An 11,079-nucleotide genomic window follows, 5' to 3' on the forward strand; every position below is an offset into this window, starting at 1 on the left:
CCTCGGGTTTCGACCCTGAATGAGCGACCCGTTTCGCCCGCAGATTCGGCCCAGCTCCAGCGCCCGGCCCAGCACGCCCTTCTGCGACCCAACTCTCGCGCGTTCGGCCCAACCCACGCGTGTGGCCCAGACATCCGAACGCCCGGCCCAACTCGCAGGCCCAGCGCCCCCTTGCAGCCGATCCGCACTGTTCAGACTGCTCGGTCCGGTCTGAACGCCTGGTTTTCTGATTTAAACCGAAATTAGGTATATTATTCCGACTTAGTGACATGCGTAGGTCTTAATTCGTGAATAAATTTGATGATTGTGATGATAAATTTTGTGATTGTCGTGTCGAAAATTTGAATAAAAAAATTAAAAATAAAGAAAAGAATGAAAAAAAATAAAATTATTGTTGTTTTAATTAAACCAACAAAAACACGAATTGGAATATTTTAATTACTCGACATTAAAACCGGTTGTTTGAAGCGAGAACGAATACACACGAATCAATCTCACGTTCACTCGGCATTAAGGGAATTAAATCAATTAAACATACCAAAATTGGTTTAATTAATTATTCGGACTTAAAAATTGACAAAATTAAATTCCGTCGTGACTAATTTTGCTTATTCATGTGCACATGTGAATAATTGGATATGTTTTGATCGAAATCCTGCACGAATCGGCTAACCACGTAAACACGACATTAAAAGACACAACTCTCTTGCGTTCACACGTTCATCGGATTCATTTACTTTGTTTGCTTTCGCTGTTTTTTCTGTTTTCTTGTTTATTTATTGCGGGTTGAGCCCGAATTCCTAGGATACGATATACACGGGGTCCAACACCCTCTTTTGTCAATCACGAGGTCCAACGCCCCTACACACCTAGCTTGTGCAACCCGAGTGCGAAATCGGGTCCTGTTTCGACTTACTGCTTCGCTCCTAGTAGTATCTATGTGGAATACGACTCGGATCGAGTAAGTAAGTCACGGCCGGACATGACCCCGGAGCTCAACCGATCCTATGGCTATCGAGAGAGTCACATGATTCTTTCACCATTCGTTGGTTCGGTTGGACCCGACCCCCGGCTCTCTGAGCCCGCGATGCTTTAATTTCGATTTCGGTCACTCAAACCACACGGTGAGCCACGAGTGGAATAATAACCGAACGCGAACTGACCGGGATTCAGTTGTTGTAATTTGTATTTTATTTATTTGAGGGAACAATGTAAGGGTTTATGTTATACATTTATTCATGTAAGAATCCCGGTCGGAGAGTGGACGGTCGGAGTAATTCTTCGAATTTACGGTGTCAAAACGTGTAAGATGTGTGGAACTCAATTAAGCGGTAATTAAATTAAAATGGCAAGCCTAGACAAGTTAGAGTACCGATAGGGCGTGCGAGATATAGACTCGCATGTAACAGAACCCCCGAATTCTGAACTTCGGGTTTCGCAGACCATATGCTTTAACAATTTCTCATCTCTATAGCCGCAAGTTTAGTGATGGACTATCCATCGGTAAATGACTTTTTTGTTTTACATCTATACTAACAGCATACTCATCACTACTTGCCTATCGAAAACACAGTATAAATAGCAAAAACCCACTGACAATGTGATCATCAAAACAATTTGAATATTCAAGACATTTAATTTTGCATAATATTTGATGTAATTATAAGCCACCCAAAAGTTCAAATAAAGCATAATCAATCATAGGAAAAGGTGTCTGGGCATCAAAACTGCCCCATGGGGATTGGAAATTACACTTGGGATCTAATTTTTAGGTAAATTGCAAGAGAGCCCTCATGTCTTCCATTTCCGATTTCTCCTAAGTCCCCAACACATGTCGGGCTTGCCCTTGATGAATTTTATGACCGTTTGAAACTGTGAAATAATCAAAAATATTTTCCTTAAAAGCCCATGAAATGACCATTTTGCCCCTTGTTATCGTGGTCATGCTGGATCGTCTGCTTCAAGTCCAATTGAGTTCAAAATCGACTCCAGGTCAAAATCGTGCATCTACATATATATAGTCAACCTTGAACTTTCTAATTTATAATTTTTAATATAATGTTATTCAACAATGTAAAAATTGTAAAAAATTTAACTTTTAAAATTTGAAAATATTTTACTAAAGTTAAAGTAATAGATAATATATTTTTAATTTAGATAATTGATAAATGTATAAATTTATCTTTTCTCTACTTTTTCATTAATTTGGTTTTTCTCTTACCCTATTTATGAAATTTAATTATGAGTAGTCCTATATATTTAATACTATAATTATATTTTTTCAACTTGTGATGGATCATCATTTAGAGTCCTTAATCATTATTAACACACACACACATATATATAAATATTAAGTTTTTTATATTCCAAACATTACTATTATAGCTATACTTAACAAAATAAGAATAAGATAACAAAAACTAATCAGTCATTATCAGTGCAAGATAAAGTCGATGCAAAATACTTTTCACAATTATACGAAAAACATGATCTCGAGAGGGGAAAAAACGAAAAACAAGATCAAAATCCATGAAAGTACGATATACTGATGGAGATACATATCAGTAAATGTCAAATAAAATACCGACAGCCACTTGTGCCATGCGATAGATGGTTTTTAGTTTTAGACATCAACCTAGCTACGGTGACGGCACTATTGTTTGTCAGCAAAAAAGGCTATACTGACGGATTTCAAATTTCGTCAGTAAAAACTAACTCCCAGTGACGGCACTATTGTCTGCAGCAATGATATATATTGACGGATTTCAAATGTCGCCGGTAAAAACTAACTGATAGTGATGGGAACTTCCATCAGTGGAAAAACGTTCACTAGATGGCAATTAGTTTGTAGTGAATTTCAAAGTGAAAATCATAAACACTTGTCTCTTTATAAATTATTAGAAACAATAGTACAGAAAATCTGTTCCATTATCAAAATTTTTAAAGAATAGGTTTTCAAATTTGATATATATATATGAGGAAGTAATATTTTTTTAAATCAATAAATATAAATATATAAAAGGTTATAGACAGAGTTTTTGTTATGAATTTTAATTCTCAATTTTAAAGTAAAAAGTATAAACACTCGACTATTTAAAAGTAATTTAAAAACATCAGTAATTAAAATCTAAGCAAATAATAACATTTAAAGAACTGGAGTTTCAAATTTTATATATGTGTAAATAAAATAAAATATTTGTTATAAAAAAAGACATTGCTACAAGATAAATTTATTATTGAAAGTATTATGCATATGGAAATATTGAATTTCGAGAAATATGTAATTTTTTTAGGTTACAAGAGACCCATGGATAGTTTCATTGGGTATCAAACCTGAGACTTCTTAATTACCAGGCGAGAAGTGCATCACTACGCTATACCATCTCTTGATGAAATATGTAATTTCAAACGTACTAGACAAAATTCAGTTTGCTTTCCAGTTCTAATGCTTGAGTGGAAAATGTTATTTTATTTCACTATGAGATTCAACAAATATTGCAAATATATACATATTTAAATTATCGAAATTAATGGATAATATCATATATAAATTTTGAGTTGCGCTACGATGTCGGAACTCTATGCGCTTTAATTCTTTGAATTTTCTTTTTAATTTCATCTTAATAAAATTATTACACTTATTGTCATATTGTCATTCTTGGATCAACGTGTAGTGACACGGCTGTTAATCGCTTGCCATGTCTGTTTCTCCATATTTAAACAAAAGAGAGAGAGAGAGAGAGACAGAGAAGAAAACGTCTCATACAGAAGATAGATGAGAAATTTCTTGGAGAGCCTTTTTTCTTTTTTTGGATGAATGGTAAAAATTATTGTTCTGGGAGAGCTTATTATCTAACAGGCTCATCTATTCTGAGTAGAAACTCAACTTGTGTGAAAATAAAACGGCATGTAAATATATATGTTATAAGCTGCTCTGATAATTAATATCGTCCTAAAATGAAATCAATTTAGTTATCTGCTAGCTATGTACTGCTTTATTATGAGTTAATCTTCACAGTGGCATAAAATTAGGAGCATACAAAAGTATGAACAAACCCAGATATCTTCACAATACCTTTATTATGGAAGCTCAATATTATCTCTCACTAAAGAGAAGTGAATCTGCAATAGAGGAAGAAACTGAGAATGCCTTTTCTGTTGAACAAGGTTGCGACCTAACAAAATCATCGGACGCCTCTTTATGTTCGAACCTTACCCTACTCGAATGAAAACTGATCAGGGAGGATGATAAGTCCTGTATTGGCAGGTCTGCTTCAAAGTACTCTACCACTTGATGCATCGTAGGCCTCGGCCCAGGCTCTGAGTGAGAGCATACCAGGCCCAGCTTCAGCGCCTGCTCAACTTCCTCGGCCACAAAGTCTTCGCCCAAGTTTGGGTCCCTCGCCTCTAGAATCTCTCTTCCTCTGCTTCAGCAGTAGGAACACCCAGTCGACCAAGATCATGTCCTCAGTTCAGCTTGGCTCTATTGGCCTCCTTCCAGTAGCCATCTCAAGGAGGAAAGCCCCAGAACTGAAGACATCGGTGGCCATCGTGGCCTTGCCGGTCCTGGTATGTTCAGGAGCAAGGGACCCTAGAGTCCCCATGACTTGGGTGCTCTGAGGATCGGTCCTGTGGTCATACAACCTTGCAAGCCCGAAATCTGCTAATCTCCCGGTCAATTTAGCATCAAGAAGAATGTTGCTCGCCTTAATGTCCCGGTGGATCACGACCTGGTCTCACCCTTCGTGGAGGTACTATTTGAAAACCGAGCACTTGCGCAGTGGAAAAGTTAATAACGGTAAAAATCAAAATTTTATCGCGTGCTCGTTTAATCGAAAACTTCAAGATCATATCTTGACATAAGAATCGCCTTCTAAACGAATAAACAATATCACATATCAAATCTACAAGAAAAGTTTAGACTTTTATACTAACCTTATTGATTCGAGTCGATCAAACTAACCGTCCAAGTGTCCGGTCTCTAGTTTGTCCACACGAGCACGTCTCCACCGAGATTAGACTCCTCTCGACCCGTACACTCCGATCTAGGTCACCGATCTCGAACGAAATCGTCACGGAATGAAAGGATCTCTTCAAGGACGTCAAAGACAATACCCAAGTGCCGAACCGGAATCGAAAAGAACTCTGATCAGCCTTGGGATTTGTGCGGTTGAGTTGCTTGTTGATTGCCTCAGTCGAAACCTTCTCTCTTTCTCTCTAATATCAGTTGATGATCGATTGCGTTATGGGGTATCTGTAAGAACATATCTATATATATCTTTACCCTAGGGACTAAAATGTTATTATTAATTAATTCGCATTAATTAATAAATCACAAATGAGTCCTCACACTTAAGTCATCCAATGACTTGTCCTTGTTGTAAGAAAGAAAGATCAAACAAGTCATTGATACGAGTTTCCATCAGTAGACAATCTATTTATAGAAACTCTCCAAATAAGGAAACTATCGTATTTCTTTAATTAGATTTATCATTGATATTGAACTCGGCTTCAGGATGTGCCAGCACCCTTGCAACCACATTGCAAGTCTAGTTCGATAATTAATTTCTAATTAACTTCCTTAATTAGAATTAATTCTTTTCTCGGTTTAAACACGCTCAATGTGTGTGACTAACTAGGTTCATCATCAAATGGCAATTGGATTATAGTATCAACTCATTTGACACTACCAGAAACTCTTTCTGTAACAAAAAACATAATTCTCAAAATGCCATTGGTTCCCAAAGTTCACGAGTGACACCTAGTAGCATATCATGACAATCCAAATGATGACGAATGTATAATTGAAACATTCCAATGAACCTCTGATCGTATATGCCATGCATTGAATCTCGTCACTACAAGATCCCGATCTAGCCAGAGCTACGGTAAATGTCAAACTCTATAGCCGATTATATGGACACTCTAATTTCATTCTTAGATCTGTAGTACTTGAACATAAACTCTTTTCTATTCGAGTCTATCTACCCCGGCCGAGGATTTCTCGATCTAGAACAAAACTCATATCCATAGAATCTTTTCTCTATTTACTCAGGTTAGTGAATCCCGTCTTGATCGGACACCTAACTCCAAGTATAACTAACTAGGACCACTATCTGCCGAATACTCATGCTAAGCACAAATCCTAATTACCTATACTTAAAATAGCGTTCCATCTCAGGTCTAAGGATTATATGCACTAATACGATCCAGATAACATTCATTGACATTAGTAAATTACCGTATGAATATTATCTGCACGTCACGTTCGACTACTTATCATATAAGTATCCACATATCTGTCACGATAACAGTTATCCGTTAGCATGAGACTTACTACTCCATCTTCATTAGTATATGTATGCAAATCATGGAAACAGACAGAGGTGACAATCTATCTGGAGAAATAATGACCAATTAAGTCTCCTACGATCGTGAACAGTTTAAAGATATTTTTACCGAATTACTTCGTCGTTCATATTATTAACTCTTAAGAGTGAAGCATTCAAAATATCTTAAGGACTTTATTATAATAAACATAGACAATATACGAATAATAGAATAAACTTTATTGCCATAAAAGGAATTATCCAAATATATAAATCATGCTCTAGGGCATATCACTAACAGGTACATGAGTCTTGAGGCCACACCCTTTATGACCCTAAACCTTTGGGTCCAATTGAGGGTGACTTTTGGCTGGTTGAAGAGGTACTTGTCAAGGCTCCCATTCGGCATGCAATCGTACACCAAAAGGAGCTCACCCTTCCTCCGGCAATATCCAAGAAGTGCAACTAGGTTCCGGTGCCGGAGGCGACCAATGCTGACTATCTCCGTGACAAATTCCCGCATCCCTTGCCTGGAATCATGAGAGATCCTCTTCACAGCGACCTCGATATTTGAAGTGGGAAGCACCCCTCGGTAGACCCTCCTAAAACCACCTGCACCCAACAACCCCTGGTCCCCGAATCCCCTCGTGGCGATGTACAAATCCTTGTACTTGAACCGATAAGGCCCATACTTGAGTTCCCAGTCTTCAAGAACCTCTGCAAACTTCCTCTTTCTCCTAATGTAAGAGACCAGTCCCCAGATTAACACGGAAATGGAAAATAAGCATATTATGGGAACTGCAATTGTCAGCAGCTTAGAAGTCGGCTTCTTTCCTATTCGGGGAAGGTTAGGAAGCACAGACAAAGAAAGCCCGTCTAACTGCCCATTCATCTGGAAGCTCCAGCCGAGAATGTAATGGGTACTTGTGTATGAACCCGTCGATGTTGAGAACCCAACAAACATGGTCTCCTTGACGATTTGTGAGAGATCTAATGATAGGGACAGGAGAGGAATGCTCGGTCTAGCAGCGTTAAAGGGCGCTAAAGTTACATTGATTCTCTTCTCAGTCCCGTCCTAGTCCACCCAGACTTGCATAGGTCGGCCACTGATAGGAGTCAGGTTTTCAAATTTTCCAGCACCACCATCAAGGTAGTACCCTGCCGAAGCAGCGTGGGTAGAGACCAGGCTATTGATGTGGATCCCGCCATAATTATTATTGATGTCCTGGAACTCAGTGCTCTCTATCGTGTCAAGCTCGACGGCAAACACATGTTGGTAGTGCTCCCATTACTGGTCGCATTAAAGAGTCCAAGGTACTGGCTTGGAAGGCTCCCGAGAAGGCCCATCTGGGGGGCAGCCAAGAAGGCGATCCCCTGGCCAAGGTTTGGGTACTCAGAGATGAGAGCAAACACAAACGTGCTAGTACTTTGGTCTGATTCATTTGTCAGTCTGAGCAGGCCATTGGGAGTGATCTCTGCAGTCCCATCGAGTTCTTGGTCAACTGGCTGGAAACCGTTGAACGTGAATCCGAACCCTTGGCCTGATCCAAGTCCTGCTCGGAGAAAAACCAGCGCAAGGAGGAGCTGGGAAAGCATGGCGTAAGCCATGGAAGAGAGCAGAATGGGTGTCTTTATTAAATTTTTTTTTTGATAAAAGGATGATAACTTCTATTAAAATTAAAAAAGCATCAAGAAGGTGCAAATATATATGTACAAAAGGTTAAAATAACCAAATGTACAATTACAAAACCAAAGTCAGAGGGTAGCCGAATGAACATTTACATCAACGAGTAGGCTACCGTTCAATCAGAATGGGTCTCTTTATTGAGTTCCCTCTTCGAGGATCAGTTTCAGAATCTCACCTGAACTATATGGTGGAGCTGCTAGATATGCTTCTGGTTAGGCATGAAGAAGAAAGTATACATGTTTCTAGTATCTATTTATATAGTGGATCATGAAAATTTAATTTCAGCGAAACAATCTCCCTTAAAAGATCATATCACATTCAGTGTGGTTCCGGGTTCGAATCCTGCGAATAAAAAAATTTTATAGTGGTAAAGGTTTACCATTTAGTGGGTCGACCCGACTACAACTTTATTAATCAAAACTCATTTGGCTTTCAGATACCAGTGTACGCAAAAAAAAAAAAAAGCTTGTTATGTGTTGAAGCAAGAATGTGATTACTGGTAATTGAATTGAGAAATGTTTCCACATTTATCTAGTCAAAGGTTTAACGTATGGAGAATGCTCCAATATTTGTGAAAAATCAATTGGTTTATTGCCAACTTGGTCAATATGGCCCATTCTCTGGCTTCCTTTATTTCTTTCAAAAAGTCGACACGTTTCTGTTACTTGTAAGAAAATTTTATTTTGGAAATTATTGACGGAGTTGATAAGGACACATATCTATAGTCAGAACATGTGCATTTTACTAATTTTGGTGCGAGGAGAATAATAACAGTAAGCATTAGTTTAATTTTTTTCGTTGGACACCATTTGATATCTAAAAGTCTAATAGATCCCAACTAATTCAGAATAAAGTTAGGTCGGCTCACTAACTATGTGGTTGGATTGAGGGGAAAAGGATGGGAAAGGAATAGAAGGAAAGGGAAAATAATATTTCACCTTGTTTAGATATAAGAATTTAATGGAGGGTAAGGGAAATGAAGGTTAAACTTTCACCTCCAACACCTCATTTTCTTTCAACCCCAATTTAGCGTTGAATGGAGGTGAAATGTTATTAAAAAAATTCGGATTTATTGAAAAGACTAAATTATCCATCTTCTTTTTGCTAATAAACCCATATAGAGGGACAATATTGTCATTTAATTTAAATTTCTCTCCTTTCCCCTCCATTTTCTTTATTAACATACTAGTCGTGGAGTCCATGCGGTGCATAGAATAATATACCAATATGAGAAAAAATTAAAATTAAGAATTAAAAAGAAAAATTCTTTTGAGAGTTAAAACTGAAACAAAAATAATAAAATAAACAAATAACATTCTTCACGTTTAGTGACAGACGAGCTTACTTTCTGAGAGTTTGCGTAGAGAGGTAGCCTTTCGAGAGATGAAAGTTACATCACTAATCTTGAGAAAGAATATGAGGAAAAAATAAAAAAAATGAAAAATTACAATAAAAATGAGAGAAAAAATCAAAATATAAATTTAATCAACTCACTCGGATCTAGGGATAGACATACGTCTCGAGAGCCCGCGTCTAGTTGTAGATGTATTATTTGAAAGTTGAATAGGCTATGAGTATGATGATTTATATTTATAACTATCATATAGAATCTTGATAAAATATAATCTGCTTCGTTTTTCTTTTATGATTGACAAATCTGATTTGTTTTTTGAAAAGAAAATATAATTAACATATATGTATATAATATTATCTAATCTATTTTTTAAAAATAGATATCTATAAGAACACACAATTTATTTATACGTTTTCTTCCTATATATACTGAATGTTGTCCACGTAACCTTATACTAAGTATATTTATATTATGTATAAATAAATATATATACTAATATATACTTATTTTTATGTTAATATTGATGTGATGAAATATTAATTTTTATTTTAAAAAATTCAAGATTATTAAATAATATCTATACGTATACATAATAAAATCTTCTCATTTATTTTAAATACATTATGTTATATAAATTATAAAAACTAAAGAAATCAAGAAATCAAATTTTATGATAAGATATCTTAAAAAAAAAAATAAATAAATAAAAACCTAGAAAATCCTTTTAGAAAATATATATGCTAATATATACTTATTTTGATGTTAATATTGATGTGATGAAATTTTAATTTTAATTTTAAAAAAATTCAAGATTATTAAATAATGTCTACACATATAATACAATCTTCTCATTTATTTCAAATACATTATGTTATATAAATTATAAAGAATAAATAAATCAAGAAATCGTATTTTATGATGATATATCTTTAAAAATTATTTTTTATTAAAAATAATTCCAAAAACAAATAAACGAATAAAGATCTAGAAAATTCCTATCAGAAAATATATACTAATATATTTTTATTAAATTCCACTCAGAAACCGAATAAGTAAGTCACGGCCGGACATGACCCCGGAGCTCGACCGATCCTATGGCTATCGAGAGAGTCACATGATTCTTTCACCATTCGTTGGTTCGGTTGGACCCGACCCCCGGCTCTCTGAGCCCGCGTTGCTTTAATTTCGATTTCGGTCACTCAAACCACACGGTGAGCCACGAGTGGAATAATAACCGAACGCGAACTGACCAGGAATCAGTTGTTGTAATTTGTATTTTATTTATTTGAGGGAACAATGTAAGGGTTTATGTTATACATTTATTCATGTAAGAATCTCGGTCGGAGAGTGGACGGTCGGAGTAATTCTTCGAATTTAAGGTGTCAAAACGTGTAAGATCTGTGGAACTCAATTAAGCGGTAATTAAATTAAAATGGCAAGTCTAGACAAGTTAGAGAACCGATAGGGCGTGCGAGATATAGGCTCGCATGTAACAGAACCCCCGAATTCTGAACTTCGAGTTTCGCAGACCATATGCTTTAGCAATTAGGTGTACCCCGTACCCCTAGACCCGGGTAACTTGCCGGCCCTCGACCTTCGGGTCGTAAAATGGCAAGTGGCGATTTCTTCTCACGTGCGTCCGTCGCGCATCCTTGGGAAGGTGGACACTCCTAAGCCGCGTAGCATTAAGCGCACGCATGCGTGCCCCG

The 11,079-nt window shown here is 36.7% G+C and overlaps 1 pseudogene; it reads right to left on the reverse strand.

Moving 5' to 3' along the window:
• Window positions 1–3,984: 3,984 nt before the first annotated feature.
• LOC116208706 lies at window positions 3,985–7,937 on the reverse strand (annotated as a pseudogene).
• Window positions 7,938–11,079: the final 3,142 nt, after the last annotated feature.

This window comes from Punica granatum, chromosome 5, assembly GCF_007655135.1.
Source record: "Punica granatum isolate Tunisia-2019 chromosome 5, ASM765513v2, whole genome shotgun sequence".
NCBI classification, from domain to species: Eukaryota; Viridiplantae; Streptophyta; class Magnoliopsida; order Myrtales; family Lythraceae; genus Punica; species Punica granatum.